General features: G+C 36.6%; 1 pseudogene; it reads right to left on the bottom strand.

The window, feature by feature from the left end:
• Positions 1-16,421: 16,421 nt before the first annotated feature.
• Positions 16,422-17,044, bottom strand: LOC140162063 (ficolin-2 pseudogene; annotated as a pseudogene).
• Positions 17,045-18,247: the final 1,203 nt, after the last annotated feature.

An 18,247-nucleotide genomic window follows, 5' to 3' on the forward strand; every position in this document is an offset into this window, starting at 1 on the left:
TTCAATGTGACCTCTAGAAGTAGATTTACAAGCATTTCATTAGACGAAGGTTGAAAAGATTTCAACAAGCGCAACAAAGAGTGCATCTATTAAAAAAATCCAAATATGGTTTAGTTTTACAATTAGGATTTTTTTCAACTTTTTGGATACGTTATTGGCGCAGTATCGTTAGTTGTGCTCATTTAATACTACTCAAAAGCGTGAGACTTGTTTTCTAAAAAGGACATGTATGTTATTTATATCCTTATAAGAACACAAGAACCACTAAACTATGTTTAAGACTTACCCTTCTCACATCGAGATCCAGAGAATCCGTCTTGGCATGCGCAGATGTATTCCCCAATTCTATCATAACAAATCCCTCCATATTCACAGGGATTCGATGAACATTCATTTAATCCTGAAAGAAATAATGCGTTCGATGTATGCTGACATCAAAGGACGAAGTACAATGAAGTCATTGTACTTGAAGAACTTGATATTTAAAGCCGTTGGGCCAAATGACATCAATATTACCAAAATTACCCTACGCCACTATGTGTTACGACCGACCAAATGTTGTAATTGACAACTGGACATCCACGATCGTTAAATTATCTGTGACTAATTACTACTTGACCGCATAGGCGTTAATCGGGGGGGGGGGGGGCAAAGGGAGGGGTCCCCCACCTTTCGGCAAAATGGCCCCTTGTTTGCTCTTTTTAGCAACTTTTTGACAATTCAGGCCAATTGTGCCCCAACCAATCCCCACACATTTCAAGCCGGATGGGCGCTAATGCTTGCCGGTAACATAAAAGTAACTGCTATCATATTATGCATTATGCAAGACATCGTCTCACACAAAATGGCCCAAAGCAAACAATTTGCCATTATTTGTGTGTATATATAGAACGTTGTCCTCAGACTACGCTTCCTTACTTTCGCTTGTATGGATAGTAAGTCAAGTTGAATACCATTAAATGAGGAACCCTCGCTAATTATATCACAAGCATAGCAAAATGTACTTACCGCAGTATTCCTTTCGCTCCAGTAGGATGTCGAGCGCATCTTTATTCCAATTCATACGGTTGGTAAGTGGTCTAGGATCATCCACAAACCATAGTTTTATATCATCGATGTCGTCTTGATAAGTACCACATGCCTGTGTAGACTTCCGAGGGGCTACAACTCCTTGGCAATGACATCTCTCTTTATACGGCAGTGACCATCTCAAGGCACCCCCTCGTGATGGATCCGGTCGTTCCTCTAGCACGCACACGTAGCTTGACACTATTGATATCAACACTGATGAATAAAAAACATGTAGGTGAATAGGTGATGCTTAAAACCTTTACGCAGTTGATTTTAAAAGGAAGCATCATATCAGTACATTTAGTTTTGTTACATAAAAATCTTTTGATTACCGGTTGCCATGGTTACCCTGGGTAAACAACCATGCTGCATATTGCCAACATTATGCAATGTGGTGTTTTTTCCTTTCACCTGTTGAAAATATTCTACATTTAATGACTAATATTTCTATATGAGTGTTAAATTTGAGTTGAAAAACGTTTGGGAATAATTTTTGTTAACCCCTCACCTCCACCCCCTCATCTATTTGATATATTACAGAGCATCCTGGGTCAACGATTCTCAATTTCAGTCCGCAAAAATATTTCCGTCGATATATATTACATATACAAATTGGTACAACAACCCCACCACCCCCGAGTATAAGAGTGTGCCTTCGGCATATTTTTCCCCCAGGTTAAAGTGTGAGCAACAACTGTTGGGAAAATGCGATTTTATTCAATAGTAGGCATTTTTGTGAAATATATCATTTTACAAGTTTGTGAAATCTACTTCAACTACTATCATGACTATATTAATTACCTTGTATGCTTAAAAGAAATAAAACCACTCGTTGTAGCCGATACATACCCCACAAAAACGACCACATGGTGACCTACAATGAAATAAATGTCATCGAGGTCTTCATTATGCTTAATTATTGCTAAATGTTTTGTCAATATCAAATTCACATATTCGGTTTAATTCCGACCTAGAATTTTTTAATAAATCAACAGACATTAAAGCGTGACCATTTATTACATTTAGAACTGTTTCATCAACTGGACGCCATTTGGTTTTGTTTGATTTTTGTTTTTGTTTTTTGTTTTTGTTTTTGAGTTTTGTTTTTGTTTTTTGTTTTTGTTTTTGTTTTTGTAAGCGATACCTAAAAGATTTGGTAAATACTGATTGAATATTTAAAACACATAGAAAAGGACATCTGCATCAAAAATACAGGCTACTCCCAAAATATCGTGAAACGATTTATAATCTATTTCACATATGTATCGTATATTATTAATATTGTCATAGAACTACTTTAGTTACTGGAACGATGGGGCACTTAACACAAAATACCATACCGGTATGCTCCCCGGAAAGACCCCCTTTTAAACCGTGCAGTTCAGAAGAATCCCTGAATTTTACCGACCCCTGATTTAGATAATTTTAGCTCTAAAAGAAATCTAAATTTCTATTTTCTCACATTTCTGGTTTTTTATTCAATTTTCAAACAGAAGCAACGAAAGACCCTTGATTTTGACCGTTTGCAGCTCCGAAATACACCTTTTTACCACCACGCCTCGCGCGCGCAGTTAGCTCTCAAAGCCCCCCCCCCCCCCCATTTCCGAAATCCGGAGGAATCTTCCCACCAACAAATTGATGATGTGCCGCCTCCTTGAAGAGAGCGGCGGCATAGGAGGAACGCCAGTTGCACTTGGTTAGGGAGTGTCTGTCGCATCAGCACTGGATCAGTGCTATTGGCATTGTGCATTTGCCGACAATATATTTTACAGTCACACTTCTAGCAAAACATAAAAAATAGCCTTAAGCCTATGAGTACTAACAGCACGAATGTGTCGACGCGACAATTGCCATATAATTCTAAGTGTTGCCATTTATTTTTTTTCCACATTTGAAAATAAAATGAAAAAAGTAATAATATTTCGTCGTGTTTGCTAGTATTTTTTTATCTTACAGACTGAATCATAAAAATTATGCAAATGTAATTTCGCTTTTAGAAAAAATAAAATAAAAGATATCACGGGAACAATGTAATTATGTTGTGGAATTAGTAACATCTTTGCTCAATTAAATTAATTATCCAGAAAACGAGTTGGGCTACTTTCAAACATGCATTTTCAGAATAAAATAAAATGGGTCTTGGCGTAAATGTGATATGCAGTAAAATCAGTAACAGGAAAACTGTCCTAGTTTAAGTTCAAATGATTTGCCCGATTTTACTTAATCGTCCGAGTTGGGCCACCTTGTGCCATGTTCTCACGTATCAAGTTTGTACCGCGTAAGATGCTTCATGCTTATCGTCGAAGATGTCAGAACAAACGAAAGGTATTTCATGTTTTTTTCTTTCACTTAATTGACATTAATAAATAAATAATATGATATTTATTTCAAATTTATAAATTCAAATACCACTCCAATGCCCATTGTTTTAAAATTACCCATCTTAAGATCACCGACCAGATGGTTCATGATTCAACTCAATTCGGTCATTTTTGCTACACAAACACACGAAAGTGGTCCAAGCTGTGTAAGACCACTTTACACAATTGGCCATATCTTTGCTTGTAGACCACTGATTTTATTGACACGAAGCTTATGTAGTAGCTAAATAAATTACCTTGACGAGCAAGTAAAACTCAATACAATCAATGAGTGACATTTTGCCTAACACTATTTTCTAAAATTGTATACAAATGTTTGTTACAACTGATAGATATTTGGTTCATATAATTAGTCTTTCTTGAATAAAAACGGATTCTTGCTTTTCCAAACACCTAAACTCCCAGTGGACCAAGACTTTAAGCTTTTAGATCAAACATATCAAGAGGCCTGTCACAGGAGTCAAGTCAAGCGTATAATTGGACATATTCTGATCAGGACTAGGACTTCGGTTTGAGTACCATCTTGGTCCAATAAAGTACAATATTTCAGTATGAAACAAATTATGGGCCTATAACTGATTGAATATGCTACCTGACATGCGTTTACCCATCCAGTATAGTTTGAGCTAGCCTTGAAAGCCTTTGATGTTTTATTCTCGTAATGACGAGGCATTTTCGTCAAGCATAATATACATTTCTGACAAATATAGTAATAAAACACATACTATCAATATAATTTTCAGTAGAGCAATGTTTTGAATCTCTGGGTGGCAGCCACCCCTTAACTTTGATCTTTGAAAGCACACCCTACAAGTACATACAAGTGTTTAGTCACTTCACTTATATTTAGAATACTTTACTCACCTAGCTATACCGCACGTTACGTCTACGTCGTAAGGAGAGCTGTTAAAATAGAAACGGAGAAAACTGGAATAACAGCTACCAAATGTTCAGCTAGCTGGGTGCTTGAAAATCATTTAAATAATTCATGAGCGTTGGTAATGCCAGGAATTGTTTGTGGGGCCAATTTGGACTGCTTGTAAAATGATTTCTGTTAGGTCTTGGCAATGTTTCCCTAAATACCAATGGTAGAGCACGTGACAGTAAATGGGCGTATTGTCGGTCTCACAAACCGTAAATGTAAAATTGAGGTGTTGACAACAATGTCATTATAATAAAGTAAGCGCATGCGCTTATTGCCTGGTGGGCATACTACAATGCCTGTATGGATTCTCATGATGAGATATATTTCAGTTTCAGTTTAATTTTTTGCTTTTTTTTCTGCATAATTATGTAGCATTGGAGTAACATGCAAAAACACCGATCACTAATGATATGTATATCCTTATGACGCCCATGTTTTTTTAGGAAAACACAAAGTAATACTCTATACGTATTGATCTATAAAATAGGTGCAAAAGATGCAACCCTCAACGGTTCTTCTGTAACAAACCAAAAAAGGTCCAATAAAGGCAAAAATTCTATAGAATTATATACTTCTGCAGAACAGGGTCCTTTCAGTTTGAAGAACTTTTTTCGATGGTTTCATTTATAGGACAAAGCAGGTTTCTTGAATGCTTTCTAGAATCTTTATTTATGAAAATGTACATTGTCTTTTAATTAAAATCCCTTTTTACACAGATATAAAACGAAATATTTTTCCCCATAATGGAAGTACAAAATATTGAGAATGTCGACAATAGGATGAGGCACCGTTAATCAGGATCTGCGCCTTGTCACCTAATCGAATGACTCACGCTATTCCTGGGGAGGAAACATGGAAAGGGGAGGGATATACAGGGTGTCCCAGAAAAAAATACCGAGCAAATAAAATTGAACGTAAGTCGAGAAATAGACATCAAAATCAAACAATTTAAAATGTATTGCATAGCCTATTTTATTGCGCATCACATACTAAAATTTTATTTGATTCGGTTGACTGGTTGCGAAGAAATTAACGATTACATTATGCGCGCATCAATGCAGTTCATTCCAAGTTTGATAAACAGGCGCTTTTTTCATACTCGCTCATCGCTTCCTAAAGTTTGTGTATCTCATTAAATTTAGTCCACATTATCTATTTTATAATCCGACGGTGTTATATTATTCATGCTTTCACTGAAGATGAATAACAGTTTGTCCGAAAAAACTTTGATATCTGCAATTGGAAGCTTTCCAACTTTAATTCTTTAGGTTTTGCAAATATGTTATTTTTAACTTTCCAAAGAACATGAGCCAAGAATGACAATGATCAAGTGCTTACAGCTTTACGTGTGATTTTGATACCATGCAACATTGAAGATTTAAACTTTGCATTACAATTTCTTGGAAATATTCCAAAAACATTAATGTGTGTGAGAAATTTTTAAGCCAGCTGGAATTCTTTATGCAATAATTCTTTATGCAACGTTTTTTGAACGTTTATATCAACATTAACGAAAAAAAGATATTTAACAGTATCTAGCATCATCTTACATGCAAGCTTTCATTTGCAATATCATGCAGGTTTTCAAATGTGAACAAAACGTAATTAAATGTTTTGCAAGAAGCAGATTGTTTAAAAAGAACGAAAGGGATTTCAACGAACAAAATATGAAGCCCTTTGACCACTAGTGCGCATTGTGTTGAATGATCTTTCTTTCAAACTTGGAATGAAGTGAATTGACGCATACGTTATGTAATCGCTCATTTCTTCGCAACCAGTCAACCGATTCCAACAAAATTAGCATATAAGATGCAGAATAAGATGGGCTACACGCTGATTTTTTGATTTTTTGATTCTGATGTCTATTTTTCGACTTACGTCCAACTTCATTCGCCCGGTAATTTTTTCTGGGACACCCTGTAGTTTGAAAAAAAACCAGGATGTAAGAAAACGTCGAGTATTGAAAGCTTTTCCAAAAAACAAGAGCATTTAAGCAGTTTGCGTCGTACTGACTATGTGACGTTGGCCTATGGTAGACGATGGAAGGCATAATCTAGAAAGAACCTCAGGTGCTATTGCGGTCTACTAGCTGGGTGTCAACTAGAAATAATTGAGGCGTCAGGACATTGGTGTTATTACTTGTCTATTTAGGTGGGTGTCAACTATTTTGACCCATAATAATTGAAAGTAAATTTTGGTGACAAACAGTTCAAAAAGGATAAACCGGACAACTTTGGTCGATTAGCTGCCGTGCAGTCAAGCTAGTCTGTCCAGTGAGGGTCGTCTCGAGAGCACGCCAAATCTTTGCCGTCAACAATCGCAGTAGTGTCATGGCATCACGAAAAACTTTGTGCAATTTTACTCTAAATGAACCCAATGTGACTTAACCCACTTTTCTAAGATCTAGCGTCTTCATTTTTTGACATAATCTAATTTCAAGCCTGAGCAGGCATATGATTTGAAATACATTAATTAAGGTGAGAGGTAGATTTCAAAATTAATGACAATTGGTTAATGGTTTCCAATGACAATAGCTCGTAAGTGCTGCCATTGAAAAGTGATAAATTGCAAGTGACAGTCAATGGTGTTCTATCATCTATTGTTTAGAGATCTGGTGGCTGGTATCAGAAAGATACCTTTGGCCTACTTTAAATACCATTCTTATTAGCTTAATTAATATAATAGCGAAATTCTAATTTGAACGTGTCTGATCTTAATATGTCTTGCCATAGAAAATTGATGAATTTCATATAACGTCCTTTGTATTCTATCATCTATTGTTTAGAGGTCTGGTGGCTGGTATCGGGGAAAATACCTTTGCCTACATTAATACCATATTTAATTACTTGTTGAATTCTCATTTACACCTTTGGCCTACTTTGATACCTTTGGACTACTTTAACACAATACTAACTAGTTTCATTACTTGTTAAATTCTCATTTATACCTTTGGCGTACTTTAACACTTTTGGCATACTTCTAACTAGCTTAATTACGTGTTAACTTCTCATCTATACATTTGACCTACTTTAATACCTTTGACCTACTTTAATCATATGCGGCGGCGGCCCCAACCGCTAAATTTTTGCAATGGGGGACCTTCCCCTAAAAATCATATTCTATTACCTCCACGATCCATTATTCAATGTAATTTGTTGAAACACGTCACGTGAAAGACATTGAATTACAATAAAGTGGTCAGGGCAGCGAACTGTACGTTTTTGTCGCATAACAGCGCACAACAAAGCGCGATGCAGTATAGCGCTTTTACACATTCTACGTTTAATATTACCGCAATACTCGCTGTCACTTACATTGTACGCTTTGGCTAGGCGTATGCACTCCACCTTGAAGTAAACATACAGGCCCATTGTGGTTCAATGAGCTATGCATAATAGCAAGGGGGTGACACTAAATTCACGGTTGTTCTATGAAGCACGCAAACCGAATGACAAATCCCGCTGGTTTGCTATCTAGAAAATGAGGCCAGTTATCGATCCGTGATGAATAATTCATATTGGACCCCCTGATCATGTTTAATTAAGGTTGGTAAATGACAACGCCGTTAGTTTTGCGAACTTTTCCTGTTCAATGAGAGTATAGTGCGCCCCTAAATACATCAGGGCGCAAATTGGGCGCAATCGATCCGGTTTATGAAAATGGCGGAAGGGTATTTCTCATCAGGCACCAGTGATATGGTTTTCGAAGAAAGTCTTTTGATATGGGAATGACTTTTTGCAACAAATATGTTGAAATTAGGACTTGTTGTCAATAATACGAAGGAAATGCTTGACAGATGCAAGGTATGAAATCATCAAGTATATTGGAGATCACGAAAACCTTTGCACCTCACCTGACCTTCCATCACATGGCGCCGTATTCGTCTGATAGTCACATGTTCACATATCACGTGTTACGGGAAACCACATGGCAACATTTTAAGATTTAAGGCTTGTTAACATTGTTAACTTGTCATTAGTATTCTCGATTATTTATCTTTGTTAATTAACACATCTTTTAAATGCTGATGAATCGGGGTTTGCTACACATGATCCGTTAGAATTCAATGTTAATATGTATATAATTCTAATACGCAGAGGTGATCACACAGCAGAATTTTACACCACCAACTTAGCTAGATTTTGGAAAGCTCTGTACTTCAAAGTCACGTAAATTTCAAAGTTAATATACACCTAGTACATAATATTATTGCTTAGGGAGTGTCTGTCTCATCAGCACTGGACCAGTGCTAGTGGCATTGTGCATTTGCCGGCAACATATTTTACAGTCACACTTCTAGCAAATAATTTCTTCAATAGCCTATGAGTACTAACAGCACGAATGTGTCGACGCGACAATTGCCATATTATTCTACTTGTTGCCATTTCTTTTTTCCACAGTTGAAAATAAAATAAAATGATAAAAGTAATAATATTTCGTCGTGTTTGTTAGTATTCTTATCTTACAGACTGAAACATAAAAATGATACAATTGTAATTTCGCTTTTAGAAAAATATAAAAGAGATCACGGCAACAATGTTATTATGCAGTGGAATTAGTAACATCTTTGTTCAATTAGATAAATTATCCAGAAAACGAGTTGGGCCACTTTTGATATTTTCGGGCATATCAATTTCTTGGTATTTTGATTTCTGACAGCCTCTCCTGGTCTCTTTACATCGACCATATATGTAAGAAAGCTCGTCGCACGATTGGTTTTATTCACAGGGTATTCTCCAGTGCTCCCATCTGCACCCGTCGCATCCTTTATCTTGCGATTATTCGCCCAATCTTGGAATATGGTAGTGTCACATGGCATCCCTTAAACACTACCCTGACCAATCGCCTTGAGGCTTGTCAGAGTTTCGCCGCCAGGGTTATCTCGCAGTCCTGGAATCTCAGCCACGAGGACTTTCTCCTGCAGTCTAACCTTCCCTTGCTCTCCAAACGCAGGGACTATGCTACTCTCTGTCACCTGTATAAGATCTTCCATCATCTTTCCTCCTCTCCTAACCCTTACAACCCTCACTCCCGGCCTTCACTCCGTAATCTGAACTCACAAGCCATCGTTCCTCCTTTCCGTCGTCTGACCTTGTGCCAAAAATCTTTCTACCCTTATGCCCCGACATTCTGGAACTACCTCCCTGAGGACATTATCCAATGCAATTCTCTGCAATCCTTTAAGTCAGCCCGCCGTGCAGGGGCGTAGCCAGCTTTCTTGGTCAGGGGGGGCAAAATAAAATTTTGGGGCACAGACGAAAAAATTGCAGTTGCATCATACAATACATAGTGACTGTATGTCTACAAACAACACGAAAAGGGCCTTATTGGGATGATGTGAGCACATAACGCAAAAAAAATGGTATTTTACACTATTTTCGCCCATTATCCGGCTAAAAAAAGGTCTTTATTGTTACAATGTGCCCGCGTAGCGCGGAAAATTTTTGTATTTTACACTATTTTGGCCCTGAATTTTGCTAGAAAAGGGGCTCCTTGCCCTTTTTCTTTTTCTTTGCCCTCCTGATTTTCTCTCTCATTTTTTGTCAGAGGGGCACTTTTTCTTTCATTTTTTGTCAGGGGGGGCACTCTGCCCCACCTGCCCCCCCGCTGGCTACGCTACTGCCGCCGTGCCCATCTTGGCTAGCCAGTCCAAATTGTTTTGGTGTTTGTTTTTTCTGTGTTTTTGGTTTAAGTTTTCTTTTTATTTAGCTGTTTTGATGTTTGGCCTCTCTTTGATTTATTGCTCTTGCAATATTGGGTTGTACCAGGCCTACGGGCCGAATGGAATAAATAAATAAATAAATAAATACCAAGCATGCATCGCGTAAAAATGACTTTCATGATTACCAAGAAAAATTAAAGGGGTCTTGGCGTAAATGAGATATGCAGTAGATATTATAGAACTATATGTATTATACACCAGTAGACATTCTTGAGAATTCTAGGTATACAAACAACATGTTTGCTAGTTAAACATTAGTATTAACTGCAACTTTATAAGCAAGCTCCATTGGTACATTAACATTAACATTCAGCTGACAATTTATATTGTTATTAGCGCCACTCAAGAATTTCTCGTTCTAGTGTAAGGGAAAAGGGCATCTACTAGATACACACGTAAAAAGTACTTTCTGCACTTTCAAGTGGCGTAGCGTGATATGTTATAATGGCACTGGGTGTAATTGCCCCCATAGATTTGAAAATTTAGAAAATTTGGACAATAGCCAAAAAACCGCTTGTGCCCCTAACAGGCCCAGTGGCCCCCAATCATGATCGGTGCACCCCCCCCCCGATGTCTCACGCTACGCTACTGCCCCCTCTTCACATAATAGTGAGTTTTTTGTTGATCACGTGAACACTTTTTAACAAAGCAACGAGCACGAATCTATTAACCCTACAGAAAGAAACAGGAATGTGCAAATTTTCCAGATATAGTGAACTCCAAAACCGAGAAACCTTTGAGCACAAACATCAATAATAACAAGAACAACAATATTTGTAGCAAAGCCTTTAATTTCATAAATAAACATGGAACAAACATGCTATTGATACTGAATATAAATCATGTGAAGTAACAACCTCGATTTATTACATAGTTTTTTACATTTGATTTTTGACGTAAAACCTCATACCTAGGGAGCCAAAGGTTGGCCTATATAGGTGTTTTCTATGGATCAAAGGTAATAACTTCTGGGTGGCCAACTAAATCAATCCTCTACAGGGGGTCCCAGCATGGGGTCAATTAAGGCTACATGGGGTCAAATTTCAAAATTGCTCCAAAGTATTTGTCTATTCATAAAGATTTAGAAACAGTATAGTTTGACCTACCAGTGACGTACAGTTCTTGAGTTAAAAGCAAAAATGTCAAAGGTCAAATTCTGACCTCAACCGGGGTCAACATTGATAAAATGCTCCGATTTTAACCAAAAATATCTCAAAATGTTCCTCTTGAAAAACCATTTAAATTTAAAGAAGTTTGCACCTCTAGGATATCTTGTTACATAGCTTGTAGCAAAATATGCCAGGGTAAATAGAGTTCATCAGGGGATTGACCTCTCACCCCGTTACCTAGGTAACGAAACATTTAAGATGTTTCTTTATTTTGAAATGGTTTTTAAAAGGGAACAATTTGAGACATCTTTGGTTTAAATTGGAGCATTTTTACGATGTTGACCCCTGTGAAGGTCAAAATTTGACCTTTGACCTTTTTGCTTATAACTCAGGAATCATACGTCTTAGGTCGGTCAAGATATACTTTTTTCTGAATCCTTATGACCAGAGGAAAACAAGATTTGAGCAATTATGAAATTTGACCCCAAGTAACCTTTGACCCTATGCCGTGACCCCCCGTAGAGGATTGATTTAGTCGACCACCCAGAAGTTATTACACATGACCCATAGAAAATACCTAGATAGGCCAACTTTTTTATAATACAACATGTCACTTGCTATCAAAATATGGGATTTGGCTCCCCAAGTATCAAGTCATATTGTTGTCATTAGCTATGCTAGCTTTTGCCGGACACTTGAAATATCTAATAATTCCCAGTTCAACAATTATGTTTCAAAATCGTCACATAAAAGTTAATATAAATTGCCAACAGTTGACCCAGTACTGCAGCACAATGTTAGCATTCGCTGGAGCTATGAGAACATAAATTTTATGCATTTAATATTTTCTATTATAAATATTTTAGGTAGACATGGAAGCAATAGGTCATTGATAGTATAACGTTTAGCAGATTCGGCTTTTAACGCAGAGTTAAGGACGCACCATTAGATATCAAGGGATGGGGCTGATATGCTAATATTTCACGAAATACATGCGCACAAATACTTACCAAATTCAAAGCTGAAATACTAAATATGATGATATATGGAACAAATCCGCGCAGGCGCAAGAAAATTTGCAATTTAAAAGCTAAAATAGTCAAATATGTGTTTAATTTATTTTGGTTAACCAACTGCCTCACTTGACATCAATTTTTTTTGTCTAAGGTGAAGCAAATGGGTCTTTTTTGTCCGAGGTGGGTCATTTAATTTTGCTCAGATGGCGAGACAATTGTTTTTCCAAAAACCTACCCACCCACTTCCTTGATATATAATGGTACGTACCTTAAACTTTCAATAGCTGCTACAGGTTTATGACTCTGATAAAATACAAGTTTACAAATGCATACACCAATTAACACCTACGTACATTCCTACACACAATCTTATGACACACGAATAAGGCATCATACGGGCCCTGAGGGCAACCACCCTTGATATCACTGCTGTCTCGTTTGAGGCACCAGCTTCGTCACATTTGGATATAAACACAACTTCACGATAATTTGATTTCCTTATTTTCCTTATCTGACATCTTACTTAGACTTCTTGTAGACCAGTATTTCATTGAAATCTGACAAAATAATGCCAATTCAAAAATATCTGGTCCAAATAGATGTTGAAAATGTTTGATTATTTCCAACTGTATGATTATTTGACTAAATAGATAAGTTTAACATCATGCATGTTATATACAACATTACATAATTTACATCAGGCTTTTCCAACCCTACACCCCCTATAGAAGACATGGCTTTAATCTTTGAGGAGTGTGAATTTTTTATGGTTACCTGGATAGGAGTTTCCGTTTGAAATCTATACCCCCTGTGTGGGATATTAAGGGCATGTCTTCCGTAGGGGTGTTTGTATTTCAAATAGAATAACCCATTCTAAAATATAAAAGAAACGAGTTAACTCCAATCATTAATTTTTCTTAAAGCAACAATTACTAATACACACCCAAGTATAAATTGTACATGCTTCGAACTGAAAATATACAAGGCTCGGGAATTACTATGTAAGTTACATTACAATAATATTAAAATATTCAAAAACATTCAGCAAAGTTTTACCAATAAAACTCGACATTAGCTAAGTATAATATTGTCATATATACATAAGAAACTCACTACATTTGTGGTCAATGTTGATTGTTGGTATATAACTATAATTGCTGAATAAATAATGAATTCAGCAATGAAAACAATACAAAACTAGATATATTGCATCTTCAGAAGGCTGCGAAGTCCAGCCGTGACCTTGAAGTGACCTCTAATGACCTTGAAAAGATTTGGAACACAATTGCCTTTTCGTAAAAAATGTTGGCATTACGTTTGATAACAATCTACCTAATTAAAAAATTTGACCTTTGTTGACCTCTGATGACCTTGAAATGACCTCCATTTTGTTTGAAATCATATCAATATTACATATTCTAATTTAGATTTAAATTGGACGAATTTTGGAAATTGACCCATTCTGACCTCCATCATATTTTGAATCCTACCGTGATTACACATACTAATTTTCATGTGAATTGGGCAAATTTCAAAATTTTACCCCTTTTGACCCCAAAACAGACCCCTCCTCATGTTCAAGGCAAATCTGATTATAACGCTATATGCACCCAATGCTATACTCATTTTGGCATTATTCTGATGATCACAGCACTTAATATGCATGAAAAGGTGAACTTTAAGGTGATTTTCAGTAATCAACCCTATTTTACCCCTTCATGACCTTGAACTCAAAACCCGTGTTTACCCTATAGACACCAGCTAATGTCAGTGCATATGTGTCAATCTCATCTCTGTACTATGTAATCTGTAGGAAAGGAAGCATTTTGAAAGTATTTGGTTATGTGCAGAAAAAATCCCCTTAATGACCTTTGACCCCAAATCTGTGTTTACCCCATAGACCCCAACTATAGTCCATGCCGATGACAAAGTCTCATTGCGCTACCATGTAATCTGTAAAAGAAGAAGCATTTTTGGTAAAAATCGCATTTTTAGCCAGAATTACTCATGCGTGACATTTGACCCCAAATGGGTCATGTCAAATGTAAAGGCTGGGGTAGTGGAGCTTTTGCCCAAGTTTGGTTAAAATCGGTCAAATAATTAGGGAGCTAGTGCCAATTATGTCAAATGTTGACAGAAAGAAAGAACTAGATATATTGCATCCTCAGAAGGCTGCGAAGTCCAGCCGTGACCTTGAAGTGACCTCTTATGACCTTGAAAAGATTTGGAACACAATTGCCTTTTCGTAAAAAATTTTGGCATTACGTTTGATAACAATCTACCTAATAAAATAAGTTGACCTTTGTTGACCTCTGATGACCTTGAAATGACCTCCATTTTGTTTTAAATCATATCAATATTATATATTCTAATTTAGATTTAAATTGGACGAATTTTGGAATTTGACCCATTTTGACCTTTGGTTGACCTCTGGTGACCTTGAAATGACCTCCATCATATTTTGAATCCTTCCGTGATTATATATACTAATTTGCATTTGAATTGGGCAAATTTCAAAATTTTACCCCTTTTGACCCCAAAACAGACCCCTCCCCATGTTCAAGCCAAATCTGATTATAACCCTATATGCACCCAATGCTATAGTCATTTTGGCATTATTCTGATGATCACAGGACTTAATATGCAGGAAAAATTGAACTTTAAGGTGATTTTCAGTAATCAACCCTATTTTACCCCTTCATGACCTTGAACTCAAAATCCGTGTTTACCCTATAGACACCAGCTAATGTCAGTGCATATGTGTCAATCTCATCTCTGTACTATGTAATCTGTAGGAAAGGAAGCATTTTGAAAGTATTTGGTTATGTGCAGAAAAAATCCCCTTAATGACCTTTGACCCCAAATCTGTGTTTACCCTATAGACCCCAACTATAGTCGATGGCGATGACCAAGTCTCATTGCGCTACCATGTAATCTGTAAAAGAAGAAGCATTTTTGGTAAAAATCGAATTTTTAGCCAAAATTACTCATGCGTGACATTTGACCCCAAATGGGTCATATCAAATGTAAAGGCTGGGGTAGTGGAGCCTTTGCCCAAGTTTGGTTAAAATCGATCAAATAATTAGGGAGCTAGAGCCAATTATGTCAGATGTTGACAGAAAGAAAGAAGAAGAAGAAACCGCTGAAAAACAGAAGTCCAGCCGCCGCTCGGCTGGACTAAAGAAGAAGAAGAAACCGCTGAGAAACAGAAGTCCAGCCGCCGCTCGGCTGGACTAATAAAGTTATTCAAAACAATAGTTCTAAAAATGTAGATAATATTCCAAAGTCTGTGAATAGATTGCTTACACCGCACCCATATTAATTTTACCACACAGCGGAACAAATCAACCACATACCCACCAACCCTATCCACACTATAAACACAAACATATTTACATAATTATGCAGCATTATACATTTTACTTTCATTTTAATTTTCATATTTCGACTGCATGCTCAGTGCCAGAAGTGGGTAAGTGCAATAGCAAATTAAACAGCGACTATGGTGCATGGGGTGTATAGTTGGCATGTATAATATGCATAATTACAATCGCTGTTACAAAATTCACTTTATTTGTGATCAATGATAGTTATTGGATTTGGTCTATAATTATAATCGTAGGATAAATTATGAATCCAGATATAGAAAAGATAATTCGAAATATTGAAAGTGTCTATTGTGATCTTAAATCTCATTTTAGAGATGCGTTGATTGGTTTCATTTATTGAACCCGCCTAACCTTCATTACCGAGACCTTAAAGGATTGCCAACTTTATTTCCAGTGGTACCATGTCATTCCTGAATGATTATTTAAGCATATGATTCTTACTTAATAAATATTTGCTTATTCCATCTACATTATAGGAACATCCGTGTATTTGTATAATTTTTTTTTATGTAATTTTATAATTGTAAAATAATTAATATAATCTATGTACTTGTATATAATTTTATCATTTTAAATTGTTTTTAATCTCTGTGAATCTTGTACTTTTTGCTGCAGGGCCTTCTTGGAAATCAGTGTATAAATTTTGAAGGGGCTACCCTGCCTAAAGAAAGAATAAATAAAATAAATAAATAAATTATTGGTTCCTGTAGGACCAAGGTATTGGCCGTTCTGGTTGGAATGTTCACAGTCAATATACAACCAGGCACCTTGTCTCAGTTGAGCACAGATATGAGTTGATCGGTTTAATTTATTGAACACGTCTGACTTTCATGGCAGTGGTTTTAAGGGATTTAGGGTATTTCCATCCCCTCCATACCATTCCAGTTTCGCTGGTTCCTGTACGCCCCAGGTACCTACCGTTCAGGTTGGAATGATGACAACTATTATACCACCAGGCACCTTGCCATAATGCAGCGCAGTTGCTACTATGGTCTCTATCATACGTAGAGAATGCCTTGTTGTTATGATATACCAATGAATCACTAGCATTGCCACTGTATGACCCAATGGTAAGGACATAATTAGATGACGAGTCACCCACACTAAATGACTGATATTCAGCGTAAGCTTTGTCACCGTCAAATGCTTCTAGATCTACACGTAAGATTGAGGGATTTCTTGATGTTAGTAGATGTATGAGCCTGAGACCTGCCCAGTACTCACCACCCACATCACCAAAACCATTCTCATATTCATTCCAGCCGCGATAGAAGTTTACCGACCCGTCAAATCGCCGCTGGAACACAGTCCACCCTGCGTTATCTGTACTCATATCACAATACACTTGAAATGACAAACCATCACTTGGAGTTATTGTGTAGATGCCAGATGGGTAATCTCCATTAGACACCAAATCAAAGCAATCCCGTATACCTGAAACGAAATGGAAAACAAATTAAGACATTGAGGTTTCTGGAACACCGACCATGTAAATATAATTTGTTTTAAATGGTAGCAACTGACGAGATTCAAACTACATAATGGTCTACACCGGTAGTGCATTCGACGGAATTTTAATTACAAACAATCCATTCTAGCAGTTTTTTCTCATTATTAATATTTTTTTAAATCTAATATCATACCATACAAACCCTGCTAATACATCCATTGCATAACAACCATTAAACCAAACCAATTATTATTTTCAACTCGAGTTTAAGCAATCTCTTTAAAATTTAACATTGATCTTAAGCGTCACTTCTTTGAAAAACAAAATGGATTTGTACTTTTAAAGCCACATTTTTCCGCCAAATTTTAATTTTATTATTCTTTCTCCAAGATGCTGAAATAATATCAGTAATAACTGCCAGGAAGGCTTTTTGACCATTTTAAGCTTAAATAATAAGGTTAAGTGAAAGAAATCCCACTTGCTATTTTGGTCCTTTGACATGGAGTTCTATAAAATTGCTCTGTTGGCCTACGAACACAACAAATTTATCTGATAATATGCCAAATAATCAGGTTATTAATCAAAAAATAATTAATTTCATATTAAAAGATTACTTGTAATATACAAATATGAAACTGGAATATACTTGAACAATGATTCAAAACAAAAGCAAAAGAAAAACATAACTCTTACCCTTGACATCAACGTAAAATGAGCAATTATTGACATTCCCGAATCCATCCACAGCTGTGCACGTTACATTTATTTTTCCAATAACAAAGTCAGTTCCCGATGCCGGATCGCACATAACAGTAGGGTTAAGGCCGGAGTTATCGGTAGCAATAGGCCCTTGCCATTCAATCATTGTGGTTGGTTGACCTGGATCTGTGTTGGTTGTTTCTTTTGCAGGGCAGGACGCCAAAACGGGGTCTTCATTGTCTGATAATTAACAATATTCACAAATGGAATTGCGTAAATTGAAAGTGTTTAAATACGGGCTTGTCTGTCTTATTTACTGCCGACTCAGCAATTGCATGTACTTCACAAAATATTATTGTCAGGCAATTTGATGGTATAAGAAAAACAGAACTCTTACCCTTGACATCAACGTAAAACGAACAATTGTTGACATTTCCGAATCCATCCACAGCTGTGCATGTTACATTTGTTATCCCAATAACAAA

The sequence above is a fragment of the Amphiura filiformis genome, chromosome 10 (assembly GCF_039555335.1).
Source record: "Amphiura filiformis chromosome 10, Afil_fr2py, whole genome shotgun sequence".
NCBI classification, from domain to species: domain Eukaryota; kingdom Metazoa; phylum Echinodermata; class Ophiuroidea; order Amphilepidida; family Amphiuridae; genus Amphiura; species Amphiura filiformis.